General features: G+C 47.0%; 1 protein-coding gene across 3 annotated transcripts in view; it reads left to right on the forward strand.

Annotated features, from left to right (window-relative positions):
• The window catches only part of HIPK2 (homeodomain interacting protein kinase 2), a 140632-nt gene that overhangs the window by 2616 nt on the left and 118058 nt on the right, over positions 1 to 19958 (forward strand). The window contains exon 1 of one of the 3 annotated variants that reach the window (XM_050324619.1): positions 17184 to 17283. The exons of the other annotated variants lie outside the window; for them this stretch is intronic. The gene's annotated coding sequence lies outside the window, so the exon portion shown is untranslated. Of the gene's footprint in view, positions 1 to 17183; positions 17284 to 19958 lie in introns of those variants that run through there. 3 annotated transcript variants of the gene reach the window in all.

Raw genomic sequence — 19958 nt, forward strand, 5'->3', positions numbered from 1 at the left:
ATGTGCATAAGCAGGCTGGTTTGTAGCCCTCCTCTGGAGCATCAGGTACGGTCAGGCCACTGAGGAGAGAGCACGGGAGTCGAGGGTTTGGATCAGCATTGCGTTGCTTCTCTGCTCCTGCCCTTGACCGAGCAGTTTCGGTGGCACACGTGCACGCCCACCGCCACCACCGCAAGGGAGGCGAGGGTAGGTGAAACCGTATCCCTGCCGTACCGATTTCAGAACATAGGCTCTTTGACAGAAAAGGCACCCTGGGAGGAAATGTGACACCTTCTAAGGCTTTATGAAATGGTTCCAGTAGAAATTTAAGTGAGTGATAACATAGAGCACATGCACAAAGTCACCCACCATTCTTGACGTGCAGGTGAGGGTGGTGTATGCTTGTTCTGAGAAGCTGGCTTAAATACCAGTTCTGGGAAGCAGAATGGTGCTTCACCTGATATTAATAGGCGAGGCATGATAAATAAGTGAATATCTGGTGTGAAATCCTCTCCCACACACACTGTGCAAGCAGAATTTTCCCATTTGTTTTAAAGAATTTGGAGTTTTTGCTGTTGACTTCTCCTCTTCTGGGTTTTTCTCATCTTTGTTTTTATTTTTTTTCTGGGTGCTGCAGAGCTGTGCACTAACATGAAGGACATAGAAACATAACAAGTAGAGCAAAACAAAAGTAACACTACCAAACGATGCTTGACCTGTTATTTAGTTTTGTTTGTGAGCCATACGAGGAAATGTGTTGGGATTCAAAGTGGACCTCATCAGGTGTAATCCTGCATGGCCTCTACTCCAGAGTTGGGGCAAACAAGTGGCTACCATCCCACTGAGCACCAGAGATGTGGCTTCATCAGGAGCGGCTGTATTGGCTTCAGAGGAGGCGAATGGCTTGAGGTGGGCAAGAATCTGATTCTCTGGATCCTCCTCTAGGCATTGTTGCCCTTGCTGTGCAAAATCATCACCTGTTTCCTCATCCTGTGACATTTTCTACTGTGCAGAGAATAGAGCCAGGATCTGTGGACCAGGGAGACCCCAGTTTAAGATGGGGTCTGCTAGAAATCAGCAGTGCCTGAGCTATGGGTAGATTTTTGCCTAGGGTGGGTATCTCCAGTTGTCTCCAGTCATTTCCTGGCTGTCTGGTACCTGGCATCCTTCAGAACTGGGTAAAGAGAGGTATTTATATACATTAATCTTTATTTTCTAAACAGTGATTACCTCTGTTTTGGTTTTGTTCCTCTTTGCTTTGCTCCTTACTTATTCTTGACAACTTTTTTGCAACTCACGGTGTATTTTTAGCAGCCGCATCGGTAGTTGTCTATGTGGGTGGCTTATGGAATTAATCTGGGTAATATTTGTAAATTGCACCTCGCCACCGGTGCCGCTGCTGGAGCTCAGCACAGGCAGGGACCTGCCTGCACGCTCTGCTTGTCACACGAGGGGCTGGGAAAGCTTGAAAATCTGACCCTGGACTGGTTGTGGATCAGGTCCCATTTAATGTCCAGAACAGGCCAGCCCTGCTGGGTTTTGAATGCATCCTCAGATCTTGTTAAAGCACATAAAACTGGCTCATTACACACAAAACTTGCTCATCAGGGAGGTGGCCCCAGTGAGGCGGAGTAAAGGTCTTTACCCCAAAGTTCATGCAGGGAGATGATAACTCAAAGGCACTTCCTGTTTATGAAATAATAATCAGAACTTAAACCGTGTCAATGCTGGGACCAAAAGCCCAAGTTTTTATTTGCTCAGGATATGGCTACAGCCAGGATAACAGGAAGTCCCCTCCAGTTAAAATTATTGTTCTTATCGTGCTGCTGTGTCTAGCGATTAAGTGAGTTTGAGATGTAATGGGTGAAAAATGCTGTTTTATTTTCAGAAGGGGAAAGAGCACTGCTGGGACCAGGGGCCGGGGTGAGCAGACAAAGAGGCAAGCACAGTTACTTGCCACAGTCATCGGCCCTTGGACTTTGTGCATTGTGTTCCTCTTTATGGCTGTAACAGGTGGGGAAAACCCTGGACTGGGTTTTCGGCTGGACACATCAGCTGGCCTAGAAAATGAAGTAATTTTCATTTTCCCCTCACTCAGTTTCCCCATTTACTCAATGGTTGTTATTTACTGCCCAGTTTCACATGGTGCTTTGAAGCCACTGGATGCGGTTTCATTGAGACTGGGTAAGAGTTGGCTGTGCACGCTGTTCAGGGTAGGTCTTCAGCCAGTGAGGGACAGCCCAGAGACTTCCTTGATGCTTGTGAGGCTTTTGAATGTAGGTCAGCCTTGAGAAGTTAGACTGTGTATTTGTAGGTAGATAATGTACATGGGTGGCTAAATGAATAAGGCTCAGTTTTGGCCACATTACAGCAATGGTGTGTAAAAGCATGTGGATATTTGGTCAGGAGGAAAGTTTGGAAGTCAAATCATGGAAGGATTGGTGACCTGGGCCTGGAGGTAAATCGCTGTCCTGATTGTGGACCTCACCAAGTGGGTCCCAGCTGATGGTGTTAGAGCAATGCTGCCAGATGGTGAGGTCAAGGAGAAGTGCTGTCATCTTCTGCTTGGACCAGGCTAGACACCAGTATGAGGCAGATTAGACAACTTCTTTCAGCTGTAGGAGTTGAGCCAGCTAAGATGGTGCTACCTGTGGGTGAGACCCCTGAGGAGAGTTTGCAAAGGCATTCAGTGATGGGCTGACAGCTATTACGGTGTCCCCATCCCTGTGTCTGTAGTGGATGGGTAGGCTGAGACTGTTTTGTTTTTTTTTTTTTTTAAAGTTCCACCCTTTTCCTCTCTGATCCCAATTTAAGAAGATATTTTAAGGTCTGTACCTAAATTTAAGCTCACAGTCAGTGCTGGTGACTTCATTAGGATTGTTTATGTCTTTAAAGCTGGCCACACGCTGAAGCACCTTTCTGACTCACGGCCTCTATAGCTTAATCAGTCCATTTATAAAAATGAGGTTGTTTCCTCATCCTTACTAGGGAATCTCTGCCCTCTAAATGCGAGATATTATTTATAGGGCTTTTTCTTGCTTTTAGAAGGATAAATGGTGGATAGCAAGAAGTGAGAATTAAACGCGATTTAGAGAAAAGGTTGTTTCTTCAGCTATTTACATACCCTAATACAAACCTAAGTGTTTAACAGGAGGCCTTCTCTTTTAAAACTATTCCCCCTGGCAGTACAGAGTTCAGCTTTTGTTTTAAAAATAAGCCCAGGTGATAATTTCAGTTCAGATAGGACATTTAGCAATTTCTCTGTTTGTCGTGCAGGAAGACAGCATTAACAGCACAGAGCACACCTGAATCCTCCCTCAGTTGGCCACATCAGCAACTGAGGTCCATCCTCATGAAAGCACAAGTGCATGTGTTTTGGGACCACTCCTGAATTCAGGTAGCCTTCTCAGTTGGATAATCGTGATAGTAAAACCAATTCTTCTAAGACCTGCCCATGTACGTGAGTGAAGGAGCAACCTCTGTCTCCAAAGACTGGCAAAGGCATTGCCATATCTAAGAATACCTGCCAGAGTCCAGGGTCAGGACTAAAACAATTAAAAAGCTGTACCATTAGGATTTATTTATTGGATGGAAGTAACAATAAGCTGTAATAGTGCATGTTTATACAACGCTGTGTATGTTCCAGGTGCTATATAAAGAGTGGCTGTCTGATCAAGCTGCTGACAGAATGATGCCAAGGAACAATCTTCTGCTTATTTACAGGATGTGTACAGAGTAGCCAGTGGGAGGCAAGCAATCTCAAGATGTGGACCCCTTGAACTGTTCCTGGGCTTGATTCTGATGTAGGTCAGCCACAGCCACTGAAAGCTGGGGAGCTACACAAGGAGAAGCACCGTCTCCACGTGGCCAGCATTAGCCTGTCTGTGTCATGTTCTGGAGGGAGAGGGAGTTTCATACTGGGTGAAGGATGGCATAGTTTGCTCCCTCGGTTTTCTTCAGCATTACCCCTGAATGGGGCATTTGGTTGGAGAAGCTGAAGCTCGTGCTGACACCTGTCTCTGGAAAGATGAAGTAAGAGCAGTCACAGACAGCTCCTACCCTGAAAAGTGGGAAAGGTCAGTCCGCAAGGCAGTGGTATTTACAAGAGAAACTTGGGAAACTCTGAAGGGAGCTGTCTTCCCCATTCATTATAACTTTTAATCCTTAAAGGTATTAGCAAGAACTGAAACAATGGTGTTACACAGCAGTACCCTGCAGGCTGACATCTCTTTCTGTCCTGAAGACTGACAGGTTTATCTTGATCTGTGGGCTATGCTAAAATGCCAAAGAATTACCTCTCACCAAAATCATTGAAATCGTAGGAAGTGGGCATAGGAAAGATTTCAAAAAGTGCTTCAAGGCAGCATATTAAATGCCCATCCAGCATGTTCCCTTAACAGGCTTGTCCAGCATATTCCCCATGTGTGGGGTGCACAGCCTGCCCAGGCTGTCATCATTGCCCTTTGTCACTGAAAAGATTTTACCTCCTCATTAACTGCCCTGCTTTGCGTGCTCTGATTCCTTGTCCTTTTAATAGTGGGTGTGGGAAAACTATTCCTTTGCCTTTGTCATGTCTGTCCTTGACTTTGTGTCCCTTAGGCTGAATCATATCTCAAACACATTCTTCATCTCTTTCTCCTGTGTCCTGTTTCCTTCAGCTCTGACCATCCTTTTTCTCTGTGCCCTCTTCAGCTAGTCCACCTCTCTTTTGAATGACATTGCTAGAGCACAGAGCTGTACGTTGGGTCCTGTGCTGACCAAGTAGAGCAGAAGCATTCCTTCACATCTCTTACAGGCAGTGCTCCTGTTTGGTTTAACTTTTGCACTGTGAGATTGTTCATCTGTGTGCAGCTTGTGATGTGCCATGGATTCGAGATCCTGTCCAAGAGGTCTGATGCCTCATGAGCCGTTTCCTATTCTGTGTGTGTGGAGCCAGGCTTTCCTGCCTAGGTGTATGATTTTCGTATCTGTCCCATTTGAATTTCATCCTGTACCCTTCAATTTGTCAGGATTGTTTTGAATTCTTATTTTGCAATCCTGCTTGGTGTCACCTGCCAATTTAAAAAGCACAATCTCTTGTTTCTTCACCAAGATCAGCTTCGTTTTCCACTTTGTGGTCCCAAATAGAAAACACAGAAGAGATTGTTTCATAAAAAATAGAAACAGAACCTTGCCCGCAAATATAGAAGAAACTGGAAAACACACAGAACACTTGGCATTGTTTTCACACCTCCTATTCTTTTACTCTGGTGCTTTTGATGTATTCCTAATAGCAGTTGTATTTGCTGTAGTGGTGCCAGTGCCAAACAAAAACAGGACCTTACTGCGCTATGCCTGGTATTGGTATGAAAGGGTAGATAGTTCTCACCCCAAAGGGTTTGCATTTCCTGCAGTGAAGATGCGGGAGCATGGATTGTAGGAATTGGCTGGGCTCTTTGGAAATCACAATGTGTGACAGGGGTTCCTTCAGGGAAGGGAAGGGTGGGCTGAAGATTGAGGTGGACTGAGGCAGTAGGTCAGGAATAAGAGAGAAGAGAATGAGAGAGGGAGGTGGGAATGAAAGGTGAGAGTAAGTGACTGTAACAGAAGAGAGAAGTGATCCCTGAGAAGTACAGGGGCTGCTGGGGCTGTCACAGCCAAATCTGGCAGGAACAGAAAATTGAGTGAAATGCTGAAGATCCCATCTTGGACTGGTTTTGCAGCTGCCCTTGCTGACTTCAGTCTCTCCCAGGTTTTTTCCCTGCAGTTGTTTCTATCATCTTTGGACGGGAAAGTGAGCAAGGACAGGAAATGCCACCTATATCTTAATGCTCACAGGCAAAACAGAGTGTCTGCCTGGGGATTCCCCCCATCTGGAGCTGAGACTAGAGGCAAAACTGATGCTGTGGCTTTCCCTTAAGATCTCTAATCCTGCTCACCACACTCAAGAAATTCTGATGGGACAGAGGTTATCTGAAACACCAGCACTTTCCATTGATCTGAGATCCTTGTGGTTTCCTACCTTGCTGCCATTGCTCTTCCCATGATGACGGTGTCTGTGCAGGATGAATTTGATCTACCACCCTCCCTCCTCCTCCCCATCAGGAGCTGCCTACTGGATTTTTCCTTAGCCTGCACATGATGCCTTTAAGGGCATGTGTGACTACCCACCCTCTCCATTGTCTTGTGTGCTCTACTCTCATCCTCAGTCCAGGTCACTGAAAAGGTACGAAGCGTGGAGGCACAGACACCAACACCTGAGCTCATGGATGAGAACCACATGTGCATCATCCTGCACATGGATGTGCATGGCCCAAAGGCTGGGCATGTTCTGAGCACATGAGGCTCAACATACTGTTCTCTCTAGTAGCAGGTCAGGTATGCCAATATGTTTGGCGGTGAGTCTGTAAGATTATGTTTTTTGTCTTGGGTGAAGAGAGCAGGAAAATCTCCTTTTTTCTTATAGTTTGGGGTCAGGGTGTTTGTTTGCTATTGGATGTGATTCAGTGGATTCAGTGTGTCTCTGTACAGAGAGGAAACAGCAGAGAGGAAACAGTCTAGGAGGTTCCTGGAATGTGTGGAAGATAACTTCCTGACACAGCTGGTGAGTGAGCCAGCAAAGGAAGCCACCCCACTGGACCTGTTTTATGTGAACAGCGAAGGACTTGTGGGTGACTGTGGTGGTTGGAGGCTGTTTTTGGGTACAGTGATTGATTTTCAGTTTTTGGAGAAGTAAGGACGGGGCTCAGCAGAATGGCTGCCTTGGACTTCCGTAGGGCAGACACTGGCCTATTTAGGGGGCTGGTTGACAGAGTCCACTGGGACATGGTCCTGAGGGGCAAAAGAGTCCAGGAATGCTGGACATTCCCCAAGCAAATCTTAAAGGCATAGGAGCACTACAAGAAAGACACTGAAATGCTGGTGCATGTCCGAAGAAGGGCAATGGAGCTGCTGAAGGATGTAGTGCACAGGTCTTATAAGGAGCAGCTGAGGGAGCTGGGGTTGTTTGGCTTGGAGAAAAGGAGGCTTGGGGGAGACCTACAGCTACCTGAAAGGAGCTAGTAGTGAGGTGGGCGTTGGCCTCTTTTCACAAGTAACAAGCAACAGGACAAAAGGATATGGCCTCAGGTTGCATCAGGAAAGGTGTAGATTGTATATTATGAAAAATTTCCTAATGGAAAGTGTTGTCAAGCACTGAAACAGGCTGCCTAGGGAAGTGGTGGAGTCACCATCTCTGGATGTATTTAAAAGATGTATAGATGTAGTGCTTAGGGCCATGGTTAGTTGTGTGTTTGGCAGTGTTTGGTTAATGGTTGAACTCATTGATCTTAGAGGTCATTTTCAACCTAAGTGATTCTATGGTTCTATTTATTTTTGCTTGAAGACATAAAGTTTTTTCCTAGTTACAGATCGTAAAGGCATACAGGGTGGTGGATAGCCAGCAAGCTCCCTACCTAATAGCTGCATTGGTGGGGTGTTCCACTTCTGCAGGGAATGTTACAGCATATGATGGAGTGGTTTGATGGAGACTTGGACTCTAGCAGCAAGATTTAGAGAACATCCAGTCCCAGAAAACTTGCAGAATGTTTCAAAGAAAGTTTGTTTTTTTCAGGAAGGTCCTTTAGCTTTCCCAGAATATTTTTACTTGTAGGAAAAATTTGTAAGCATTCTTTATTTTTAAAACACGGTTTATATTCTGCTCTTGTCTGCAACAACTCCAGCACCGTTGATGTATTTATCTTTTCCCTGTTAACACTTGCTGTTCCTGGAACATCTCCTGCTTAGCAGCTGTTTGTAGGTGGGGTTTTTTTTCTCTCCCATCATCGTGTACCTTTCCTTCCTGTTCAAGGCATCCATAAACCTCTTGTAGTGACATCATAGCTGTTCCCATAGCAACAGATTATGATACTAGAACAGAGGATAATATCAAACAGGAGGAGGAAGAGATAAATTATGGTGTTTGTGTGCGTGTGTCTGAGGGCTTGATTATATTCCTACATCTCTTCCAAGGATGTTGTCTGTCTAGCAGTCTCCTCTGTTTATCTTATGTGCCTTTTAAAGGTTAAGAAAATGTGAAGGAAAAAAAAAGATCTGGAGGTCAGAACAATACAGATGCATATTTTTCTGGGTCTCTGTGTAAACCTAGTAGGCTGAGGTTTGGTTTTTTCTCTCTGGTAGCTCTCCTGTGTCTCCTGAGAGTAGTCTGGAGAAAACTTGGAGGCACAACAATCCCCTGGTACAGCTTCACTTTTATTTTAATTACAGATTATTTTAAGCCCCTAGCAGCTGGTATCCCAAGTCAAGGATCTCTGTGCTGCAGATTTTCCAGAAGATGGACAAGTGTGACGTGGCATTGACCCAGAGAACACGCAACCTGTATTTGAGAAAGGTTGCAACAAGTGCTCAAATCAGCCAGAGGTGTTGGCATGGGGAGACGAGGGAGTAGTACCCAGAAGAAGGATGGATATTGGAGGGACTGACTGTCATCTCCAGACTGCTCCAGCTTGCCTAGAGAGGGTCATGGCGGAGGGGGTCTGAGTCTCATCCCAGTGTTAGCTTTTCACAGCGGTGTTTCTGGAAGAGCTGTGTCAGTGGAGGGTCGGGAGCCTGGTTTGTGACCATGTACTTGGTTCTTCCATGGCTTCAGGCTGTCCCTCTGACAGGAACTGACAGCAGCAGGATTGCAGAAGGGTGAGTGTCCATATTGCTCCATACTTACAGTGGTAGGAAGGCTATCTGTTTGCTTGAAGCAATAGGCTGGAGGTGAAGAATGTCCAGCTAAAATGCATAGGGTTTTATTTTCTCCTAGGCCGCATTTAGTGTTGACAAATTCCAAATAGTTTGGAGAGGATTTTCAGCAGGCCTCTGTTTTGCCTCCAAACAGTGGTAATTTTTGACCATCATTACTACTTTCCTATTTAGATGTTTGACTTCAAAAGGTGCAAAAAAAATACCAAGAAAACCCTCTTGGATATCCTGTGTGTGTGGAACCTTTAATCTTCCTGTTGTGACGGAATTTCTAGGGAGCTAAATAACTAGTCTTTAAAATACCCAGAGTAGGGTCGTCTCTAACATGGAAATCTGTGGTGATGCTCTTGAGCACCTTAATGTTGACGAAGAGTTTTGATGCCGTGCTGAGGTACTGTAGTGCCCCGGGGGGAATGCAGAGGAGGGATCTGAGCACAGCAGTAATAGGTATGTGTCAGCTTGCTTTAGCCATACAATTGGCTAGGGGAGTATGTAATGGGGCTCTTTCCATTATGGGAGTTCAGCAATGTGCTGCATGACGAGCCCTGGGTCAACAGTGGAGCAGCACTGGAATTAGGTGATGTCCATCCTCCAGCTCCCAACACAGTGCACAGGAGCTTTCTCGTATCTGGACAGACTGCTAGTGGGCTCAGTGGGCTTAGTGCTGCCGGGAGGGAGAGGACTTGAAGTTGTATAGAAGATACGTGAACACACAACACCTTGACAGGAATGAATACCTAGGTCATCTTCACAGAAGCTTATTGGGAGCCAGTAGAGACCACAGAGGGCTGCTTGGTTGTGCTTCCCCTGCACAGCACCTGAACGGCACACTAGCCCCGGTTTCAGAGCGGGCTGATGGCATTGTCCTGCAGGGAGATGCTTCCATGATCAGGCCTCAGGGTGATGGAAGGTAAGGAGGCTGGAACAATTTCTTTTGCAGAGGGAAGAGAGGTCTCAACCTTTACTCTGAAACCAGATTGAAACAAAAGGACAATTCTTGGCTACAGCCAGTTTGTGGACAGCATGGAGAGACACAGGACCTCATGATTCCCCTGAGGCATGTGCGTACAAAGGAAGTGGGGATCACATTTAGTCATGAATACAATTACAAATTCCTTCATCTCTTCTAGCACTATCCCTGGCACCACCAGAAGCGTACCTTCCCACCTAGCTTCCCCTCTGCATTCTTTCAACATCAGAATATTTGTGTATTTAGCAGGTGGAGATAAGAAACGGGTTGCAAACCCCATTTTAAAATAGCTGCACCACCTGACAAGGACATGTGAGACCCAGACACAAGCATACCCCGTTGACGGTGACAATACTTCTCTTGAAGTGTCGTTTTCTTATCATTTATCTGTGGCTGTGAGCACCTGGGTAACAAAAGTGCACCTTCCAAAAGCCTGTGCTGCCTGAAAGCACGTGCGAGTCAGAAGGGGCAGCAGATGCTGTTATCGAGCAGTATATGTGAGAATACAGGTGGAAGAGTGTACGTGTGTATGTGTGTGTATGTGGGACTCTTTCCATGTTTGCAGGCATATGTAGGAGGGTGCACATGTGTTTGTGTGTGGCTTCATCCCCTTTGGGCCTGATTCTCCTTAGAACTATTACACCGTTCTTTCAACAAATTTTATTTGTACCTGGGCTCTTTTCCACTGCGGGGAATGAAGAAGGGAGATTTATTATAAATATAAATTAGGCTCTGTGTGTGTTTGTGAGCTGTCTTAGCCTGTACAGGAGGAAATATAAACAAGGTGAATGCAGGGTGTTTATGTGGAGCAATGCTGTGACAGCATATGTGTTGGCAGGAGTGCTGTCTGCAGTCTCTGCATAAGAGGTTGGGTTGCCAGTGTGAGTGTGGAAGACTGTAAATCACAGTGTATTCAGGAGGGGACACTGCCACTCTGCCTGTAAAAGACAGGAAGAGATTTTTTGAAACAATGTGACTTTTCAGGCTGAACAAAAGGGTTACTAGAAATCCAAGCTTGAGAAAATATCATCCAAGACATTTTGACAGAGAGTGATCTGTAATCTGCATCCACTAGCTTATCTCCATCCTGATCCAGAACCGCTGCATGGCAGGCATCTTTTATACATCTCCCAGTGCCAGGTTGTGGTTACCCAACTAGACCAGTTCTTGCGTATCTCTTAGCTCTGCTTATATGTCTCAAGTCTGTCCTCAGTTATTTCAGGCTTGTTTTAGTCATATAGTGTAACTGGGCTCTGTATGCAAATACAGTATCCCCTGGCGAATCTGTATCCCTTTAGATGTGTTTACCATATCAATCACAATGTATCTAATGTAGGTGAGACCACCTCAGTAAAGTATCTTTTCCAGTATCCCTGCTGGTTAGCACTTGTACCCTGGTTTTGTTCTTGCTCGACTGCAAACTCAAGATACAGAGCGTGGAGTTTAGGACTGGGCTTGGCTTAAAAGTTATTTCATGTTCCTCCAAAATCATTGCTGTTTCCCAGAGGAGCACTTGAGTCATTATCAATTCTTGCATTTCCTCTCAGCCGGGAAGGGTTGAAGGGGTTTCAGGAAGAGGGTGCTTTACAAGGAGTTGTCTGCTTTCTCTTGCCATGCCCTGTCGCAAACAGACACTGAGACTGCTGCCAAAAAGTCACTGCCTGTAGAAAATCAAGTAGGAGGGAAAAAGAAGGTGGGATGTGAGTGAATGGCAGGAGAGGGTATAATTTCAGGTGAGGATGCCTGATGCTTTGCTACTGGTTACAATAATGGAGATGCTTTTGGCAGAAGTAATGGTAAGCTAGGAAACATGTTTCCTACCCACAGTTGTTACTTGGCATCACTGGAGCAAGTTGCAGGTCCTAGTTTTTTTGTTTCATTGCTGTTGGTACTCCTGTACTGCTCATCTTCTTGTTATTACAGGGCTTGTGAAGGGAGTACTCCTTGGGTATTTTGAGTCCTTTCTCCTGTTCCTGGCAGCCTCTTCCCCTCTGCCACCCCCTCCCCAGCCCAGCCCTGTCGTGTTCAGTTGTGCTTGGTTGGAGGTGACCAGCCCTCCTGAGGTGTTCATGGCTGAGGATGTAGCATGAGCATCAAGAACATACTGACCTCACATGGGAACTGAATGTTGCATGTCAGACGTCCTAACCCATGGGCCAGCTAGTGTGGGGACTCTGTGGTCACCGTGGAGCTCAGGGTGAGCTGTGGGGGCTGGCAGGCATGTAGGGGGAGGAAGAGCACAGGCATGGTCGCACAGGTAAAGCACTCCGTGGCTACCGTGAAATGCTTGCTGAGAAGATGGATATTGGGAGTTATTTGGCTAACTGAGACAAGGGAATCGGAAGCTTCTCCTGGTGATATCTACCCTCCTGCCTTGCCCTCCAGGCATGTGGGGAGGGCTGTGGGGAGCAGGTGCTCCCCATCCCCTGCTCTGGCTGTCTGGGCAGATGGACCACCCGCCGGGCTGCCTGCCAGTCAGCCTGCGGGGCACTCATCCCCTTTTCAGCTGGAGGTGGCAACCCAGCACACACGAGAGCTGTGAAATCCAACCCTGTGTTGGGACAGGCTGCACTTAAGCCCCATGTAAGCCCTAATTGGAAAGCTTAAAGGGAGCTGAAGTGTGACACGGAGTGCTGTGGCTGAACTTCACCCTTCCTGAGCTGTAACAGCCTGCCACGAGGGCAACCAAGGGGCAGGACAGCCTCTGCATTTCCAGCAGGGCCAGGAACCTTCAGATGAGTTTCTCGGTTCCAACAGAAGCATTGGATTTGGTCAGGTTTAAATCTGTAAATGTGATTAATTGTGGCTGGCAGTTCTGACCTCCGTGGTTTGCACTGTATGCCCAAAGAAGTTGTTGTAGTACCAGGCCTGTTCTGGCAGTCCAGCTGGTCTCCATACATCTAGATATCATCATCCCTATAGTTCTGCCCTGATAACTGCCTTTCATTTCCCAAGCCTACTCATTGCTTCTCTTGGCAGGCAGCGGGCTCAGCCTGTGGCTGGTAGCAGATATCAGCACCCCTGTGCCAGGCTCCTAAAGGCCACATAGCCACTATACTGGGCCTCTGTTGGGAGAGTCCCCCACCTCCCTCTCATGCTTGGGTCCCCTTCTGTCCACACTTGCTTTCTGCACAGGAACGCCTTTCATCTGGTGCCCCTGGGGAGATGCCTGGCTTCCCACACTGCTGGAGTGGGTGAGCTAGCAGCACACAGGTAGTCGCAGCAGGCTGAAACTCGCTGTTTCTTCATTTTCTTTGCAACTGTGATCCTTGTTTATTTTTTTGTAACAACGGTTAGTGCATTCACTACTGGTCCCTTCAGCTTGAGGTGTCTTTATTTCAGAGCCCTGTTGCTGCTCAAAAGCACTGCCTTAGTTTTAGGAAAGCCACAGTGCGCACTGCTGCACCTGGGTGTGTGAGGGGATTTTGGTGAGGGGCATATCTGCACTCAGATAGCTTCCGAAGAAGATGACCCGCAGCATCATGCCTGCTGTATTGCTGGGAAGCACATAACATGCATCTGGGTGGCCACACCAGACCTGTGTCTGCAGATGTCCCTGGAAGCATCCTGTGGCATCCTGCCCACCTTCCTCGACCACTTAGAGCAGGAGGACTTTGGCCAGTATGCCAGAGAAAGTATTGCTCGTATTTGTCAACCTTTACAAGAAAAACAGATTGTTTTTAAGTCAAAGCTAAGATTGTAGCACATGCTGGAGGCTGGAAGGTAACTGTAAATCCTAGGTCTCATTTGCACAAATGCATTTGGTTCCAATCCTAAGGGCATTTTCCCTTCCCCTACATATGCCTTTGTTTCAGAAACATGTAAATTTTGTTTGGATTTATTTTTTCAAAACACCACAAAATGGGGGGGGAGGGGGGAGGCTTTTAAATTACATTTGATACGGAAGGGATAAGGAGTATTCTGGATGCTCCACAGGGTAGGAATCTGTGGATGGTTGTCATTTATGTGTTGTTGATGGGGAACACTGAAGAGACTGGATAGACCAGGAGAGTAGTAATGATTTTTGCAGTCTCATACTTGTAGGTCTGCTACTTGGAGACCTCTCAGCTTTCTTCTGGCCCAGCATATGAGACCCCACAGCATGGGTTGTGTTTCAGGTGTGAACCTTACATGCAGGGTCATCTGATGGATAAATATCGTGCCATGAAAGAGGTATGGGCCTTGTGGCAAGGTTGCCACAGGAGTGGGAGGCGATGCTGGCCAGTTAGGCTCCTTCCAGGGCAGCAACCTGCAAGATACCCCTGCTGCTCTGTAGTGGCCATCCTTTTTGTCCATGGAGCAAAAGGGACAAGAGGGACTTGATTTATGTCAGTGATGGCACATTTATACTGCTGAAGGCCTTATCCCTAGCAAAGGTTTTGTTCACGTTTACTGACTGCTTACCAGATCTCAAAATTGTTTAAAGGAGCAACAAATGAGCTAAGACAACCTGCAAGGCAGGGATGAGGCTGTACTACCCCACTGTGGCTCCCTCTGGGCAGGCAGGAGGACCATGCTGGAGAGGATGCATGATGGGAACTCTGCACCAACATGGGTCATGCAGTGTGCTCTTGGTGCTCTGTTCCCAGAACTACCAGTTTGATGTCTTTGACCTGCACTGACTTTCTAGGAGGAAGGAACCAAAGAAGAGTTGAAGGCTTGTCCACACAGAGACTGGCTGCTGGAGGAACCCCGCCAGCCCTGCCATTACTGTCGGCAGAGGAGAGGGAGAGGTTTGTGTCCTCTCCTGCCTTTTAGCCAGAAGGACTTCATCTGCTGGGGGGCTTCATACATGCTCCCTTGCCATACTGATGACACCACTTTTAGCACCTGAGGATCAGTGTGAAAAGGGAGGAGGTAGAGGAGTAGGAGGTGGAGGTGGTGTGAGTTAATACAAGACCCAGTGGGAAGCAACAGCAGGCAGTATTATTTCTGTGGTTTGAGCCAAAACTTTCTCTCTCTCACTCATTAAATTACAACTAATGCAAGTAGCATTGTGAAGAAGGAATTTGGGAACTGTTGTTCATCATCCAATTGCTTGTAACGAATGTGCTGCTCAGTGCCATAGCCCATAGCCTAGCTGAGAAGTAATTCACTTGGTATTTGCAGGCATGACATGCATGCCATAAGAATTCCACTGTTAGCATTATGCCAGCATTAGCAAGGGGATATGAAAATAAATGATGAGCTATTGTTTTTCATTATTAAGTCCAGGCTTTTCGCTCATCTTGCTTTTTTCCTTTCTCCATCTGTGAAAGGAGGAGCCTCTCTGTTCTTTTCACTCTCAGAGCAGGCAGGTTGTGCCCTTGCTCATCCCCCATCCCCCATTCCCCTTCCAGACCAGCACCCTTCTGTTGCTCCCTCCACCTGTCCCCTCCTGGGTTTGGACATCAGCAGCAGCAGTCCTTTAAATTGCTGTAGGATAATTCCACAAAATGATATGACATCAGAGGCGACCCCAGCATTCTGTATTGGGTTTACAGAGCTGTTTTGCCCTCACCATCTCACAAGGGGACCAAGCCTTGCTCTTCATGGTTGCACTGGCAGGATCGGACTTTGGTGGTGAGTTGGAAATTTGGTACTTTTAAGGTCATCCACAAGCCTTAAGTGACTCTTCTATTATTAAAAAAAGGGAGAACTCTTGAGGCAGCTGCTAATCTGTATGCGTAGGAGCAGAGCTGAGCAGCCTCTGCTGGGGTCTGCTGGCAGTGGCCAGCACTTTAAAAGGAGTTCCCAGGACAAACAGGAGAGATCCGTGACCCGTACTTGGTGAGGGGAATCTCTGCCCAGTCCAGTGGGCTTTCCTGTGTTTCCTCCTGAGCTCTTTAAATATGAAGGACTTCAACATTACAGGGGAGTGAGGTAGTTAAGTGTTATTTATCCCTGTTTTCTGCTGGAGGTGACTGAAGAAGAAAGCATAGCAGTTTCAGAGATGACCCCTGTTTCTGGGATCATCAGTTCATGGGGCTTGTTTAAGCCGGCACACAGACACCCACCTGCGCAAAATAAAAGACTTCTTTGGAAAACTGGGCTTAAATATCCCCATGAAATCCCTGAACTAAGTCAGTACCAGTGCTGTACAGGATTCCTATGCTCTTAATCTTATTCTTAATCAACTAACCCAGGCAGTCTTTCATGTCATTGAGTTGCTACTCACTCCAGTGGCCCCAGCCCATGTTGGCTGTTCAGCAGAAGGCCTGGCTGAGCTGAAGGCAGATGGCAGGCTAAGAGCTTGTGCTGATCCTACTGCTATTAACTCTACCACTCCTCTGCACAGCAAGCTGCTCCCTTTGAACATCAGCAGAACCGTTTATAAAAGCCCTGCGGGCCAGCCTTGTGTGACAGAATAACTCATTTTGTCAGGGAAAAAGATACCTTGGCAAACTTTTGAGTGGAAGCTGTCAGGGGTAACCTCAAGATGCTGGGAGAAGAAGCCATAAGCTTTGAGGGAAGAGCAGCAGCCAGCTACAGGTGTCGTGCTCCCACCTGAGAGGGGACATGTGAAAACCAACACTTTTTTCTCCCATGTTCTTTATTCGTCCTCTCCCAGGAGCAGTGTACGCAGCGGAGTGTTCTATGACGTTGCTTTGCATGTAATCATGGTTGTGAAACCCAAAGCTACTGGGCTGCTGTACTTGTCCCACCCCACACTGTGCTACCGGTGCACCTCGGCTCACAGTGACCTGCAGTATATTGTGGTTATCCAGGTATAGCCCTGACCTGTGGGTCTCATAAAATGCCTCAGGCTGAGTAACTCCCTCCCCCACCAGCTGCACTCGCTGCTGTGCATGCAAACACGTGCAGTGCACAGCCTTTAGCACCAATAGCATGTGGAGCTCCCAACACCTCACTTTAGGGCAATTGCAGTGTCCCACGTCTCAGGGGGTGTGTTCCTCTGCCCGAGCTCCTCCACATAGCTCTCTCACAGCTCTTGCAGTGATTACCAAGGTCCTTTCCACTGGGAAGCAATACCTGCACTTGATTTTTCTCAAATTTTGCAATATGCGTAAGTGGGGTGGTGGTAACACTGGGCATGAAGCCATCAACTCATATTTACTTATGTTCGAAGAGAGCAACTTCAGTTCAGACCTCAAAGGGCAAGCTGCTGTGTGATTTAAAATTGTGCTACCAGCAGAAGCATATGACCTCATGGTATGAAAAAGCAGGAGGAGATTAGCAAAGAAGTAAGCTTATAAGGTACACAAATGTCCATTTGAGGGGGGGGGGTAATATCTTAATAGAAGAGTCAGTTTGTCTGTGTAAGAAAAGGCTGGGGAAGTGACTAATTTGCTGGTTCTGTTGTATGTTCAGTTTGATTCAGATGTTCCTTCTTTGATTCAGGCCCCCTCCTTTGCTTTCTGTACCCTCTACCGTGCCTTGGATTTTTCTGCCTTTTAGGAGAGAGCAGGCAAGGGAGAGCGGAAGGACTCAGTGAGGAAGGAGTTAAGGGAATGCTCAGTGGGGATTATAAAACAGCCAGGCACTTGGAAACAGTTAAGAAGAGAGAAGCAGATCTGCCAGGAGGGAGTGTGGCAGTGGAGCCTGTGGTTTATTTTCATGCTTCCCTACACAGTGATGCAGAAGGCTCTCCTACAATGGAGATGGAGGTAACGGCAGTGGGAGTGGGGTCGGTGCCGGGGTGGGGGTGTCAAGGTGAATGCGGAATAAACTTAACCAGCACTAAGTTGACCAGCCTTCCCACTGATCCTTATTATATGCTCTGCTCTGGATGGTTGTTCCCATTGTGGGTGGCAGCAGGTAGCACCTACCATTGCCTGAGGGCATGGCCTTCTCCTGGAGGCAAACATCTTCTTTGCGTGTTGAGCATGGAGGAGAGTGGTCTGTGTGCTTTGGCATCACCCTGGGAAGGTCAGTGCAACAAACTTGCTGTCTGCTCGAGCATAGTGTGGGCAGGTCTGTGGATATGCCTACATAAGTGTGAGTCGAATGCGAGGTCCTCTGTGAACGTGGCTGTGGGTGGGCATCTTGTGAAAGGCCACCTGGCCAGGAGGAGCCTTCTCTCATGCTCTGATGAGGCGGCTTTGAGTCATGAGGAGCTGTGTATTCACTCACCCTGCATTTTTTGCCTCAGAAGCCCAGCTGAGGCCTTCCGCACATCACTTGACAAGGGCAGAGACACTTGGTCCTGGGAAGGAGAGGCTAATGCAGAGCCCTGAGGGCAATGTGACCCGACAGACCAGGTTACTGGCAGGGCTGCGAAGAGAAGCCAGGTGGCTTCAGGCTTTCTCCATTATGTTCTCCACATGCCTGCGCTTGGGGCAGTAGCTAACCGCTTCCCAGTTTGAGGGACACTGCTGCTGTGATGGTGAGTTAAGAAGTGACCTGAAAGCAGGCCCTGCGATCACCTCCTGGCTCTTCAGGTCTGTATGTGAAAAATCGCGGTGTTTGCAGCCGCAGGGCAGCAGGGGCTTCTTGCTCTGACCACAGGGAGAACTGTAATGCAGAGACCCATTTTTCTTGAGGAAAAAACCCAGATGCAACTACTGGAGCCAGAGTGTGTGTGGAGAGTGGGTTAGTCACTCTGCAAGTATCAGGGGCTTGCGGAGGAAATAGCAGGAGTTTGCTGACTAATGCCGATGATGTTCAAGGAGTAAATGAGAAATACAGAGGGAAAACCCTCTGTTTCTGAATTTGGAAGAGAAAAAAAAAAAGAAGTGAGGAAAAGAAGGAAGATGTATGGAGTTACTAATCAGCCCCCAAAGTCTCTGACCTATATCTCCCTCCTTTCCCTGGAGCCATTCTTGAAATGAAAAATTAATAGAGAACAACCAGGTTTTACCTCCAGGGTACCCTTTCAGGCTGCCTTGTACTGCGGGCTGAGACCAGTGGATAGGACTTTGGAGTCCCTCAGCACGATGCAGAAAGCAGAGTAGTCTTAGTCCAGGACGTTGCAAGGATGTCCAGAGACTGAAAGCGAGAAGGTAATCTCCTCTCTCTGGGAAGGATGGTCTCTGTCTTCAGATGGTTGGGAAAAGGATGTTGAGCCGATATGCTAGGTTAAAGTAGACCAGTAAAGAAGGATAGTCCTTGAAGTTACTGTAACTTTATCAGGGGAAATGGAGGTGAGAAAGAAAGAAAAAAAGTATATCAGGTCATTATCCCTCTGAGGGTGAAGTTCATTCTGTACACAGAATATTCCTTCTTCCCATTTTTAGTTTTTAATGAGGAAAGAGAATCTTTACTTAAAAAGCTAAAACCTAGGGCTGTGGGCCAGGAGGTTTCATTTCCCAGTTCCACTACTCCCTTGCTCTTTAGGCTTGAGCAAGTCACTTGGCTGTCTTCTGGCTCCGTTTTTATCTCTGTGGATGTGGATTGTGATACCCTTTGCAAAACATTTTTAAACCTATTGAAGATAGAAAGGGCTACACTTTCGGAGGTGACCAGGGCCTGGATGTCGTGACAACAGCTGTGTGCTGTGCAGAAGGAGGAGGGCTGGTGCTGGGGGTTTCTGCCTGCACTGGAATAGGCTCTGCGCCCGCACAACACACCCACGGCTTTGGGCATTGCCAGATTCATCTTCCCACGTTCCATGGCAGGGATGGAACCATGTAGCCACTGAGTGCCATGAGGAGAGGTGTTATCAGCTACTGTGGCAGCAGGGCTAAGGCTAGCTTTGAGGGGATCTGAGCATATGTGAAAATCTGGTCCTTTACCATCTCCTTATGCTGAATGACCTCAGTTTGGGTGCCCAGGATTACTAGCCTTGTTTTATGTATAGGTCTGGGTGCCCTGTGTTGTCTTTGTTGTGTTCCTTCAGAGCCTATCTCCTTAGATCTTGGCAAGATACCTCACTTACTGCTGTCTTCTGTGATAAATATCCTCCATGACCCTGAAGGGCTAGAAGCTGAGCCATCCGGACTGTCTCTGCATGGACTTCTGCCTCTCCAATATTAGGATGCCTTACACAGCTTGAGAAACTAGGTTATATAGCAGCTTTAATGGGGCTTTTTCCAGACACTGATTGACCTGATTCCTCGGACCAGCTGTTTTATTTATTAAGCAAAATAGCAGAAAAGGAATGCATCTCCTACATAAATTTTTTTCATTGTGGAGTACGTTTAAACTATTTTTCTTTCATTAATTGATGTGGAGCTCCTATTTCATATTGATTTTGTAGATATTAATTTATGCACTAGGAATGAGGAAGATTTGCCTCTCCATCTAATCCTGTTTCTAGAGAGAGATTTACTTAATGTGCAGTGTAATTTGTCTAATGTGCAACTTTGTATGTAGAGTGTACCCAGATTCAGCAGAAACAGTG

Source organism: Myiozetetes cayanensis, unplaced genomic scaffold, assembly GCF_022539395.1.
Source record: "Myiozetetes cayanensis isolate MyiCay16 unplaced genomic scaffold, myiCay2020 scf3, whole genome shotgun sequence".
Lineage (NCBI taxonomy): Eukaryota > Metazoa > Chordata > Aves > Passeriformes > Tyrannidae > Myiozetetes > Myiozetetes cayanensis.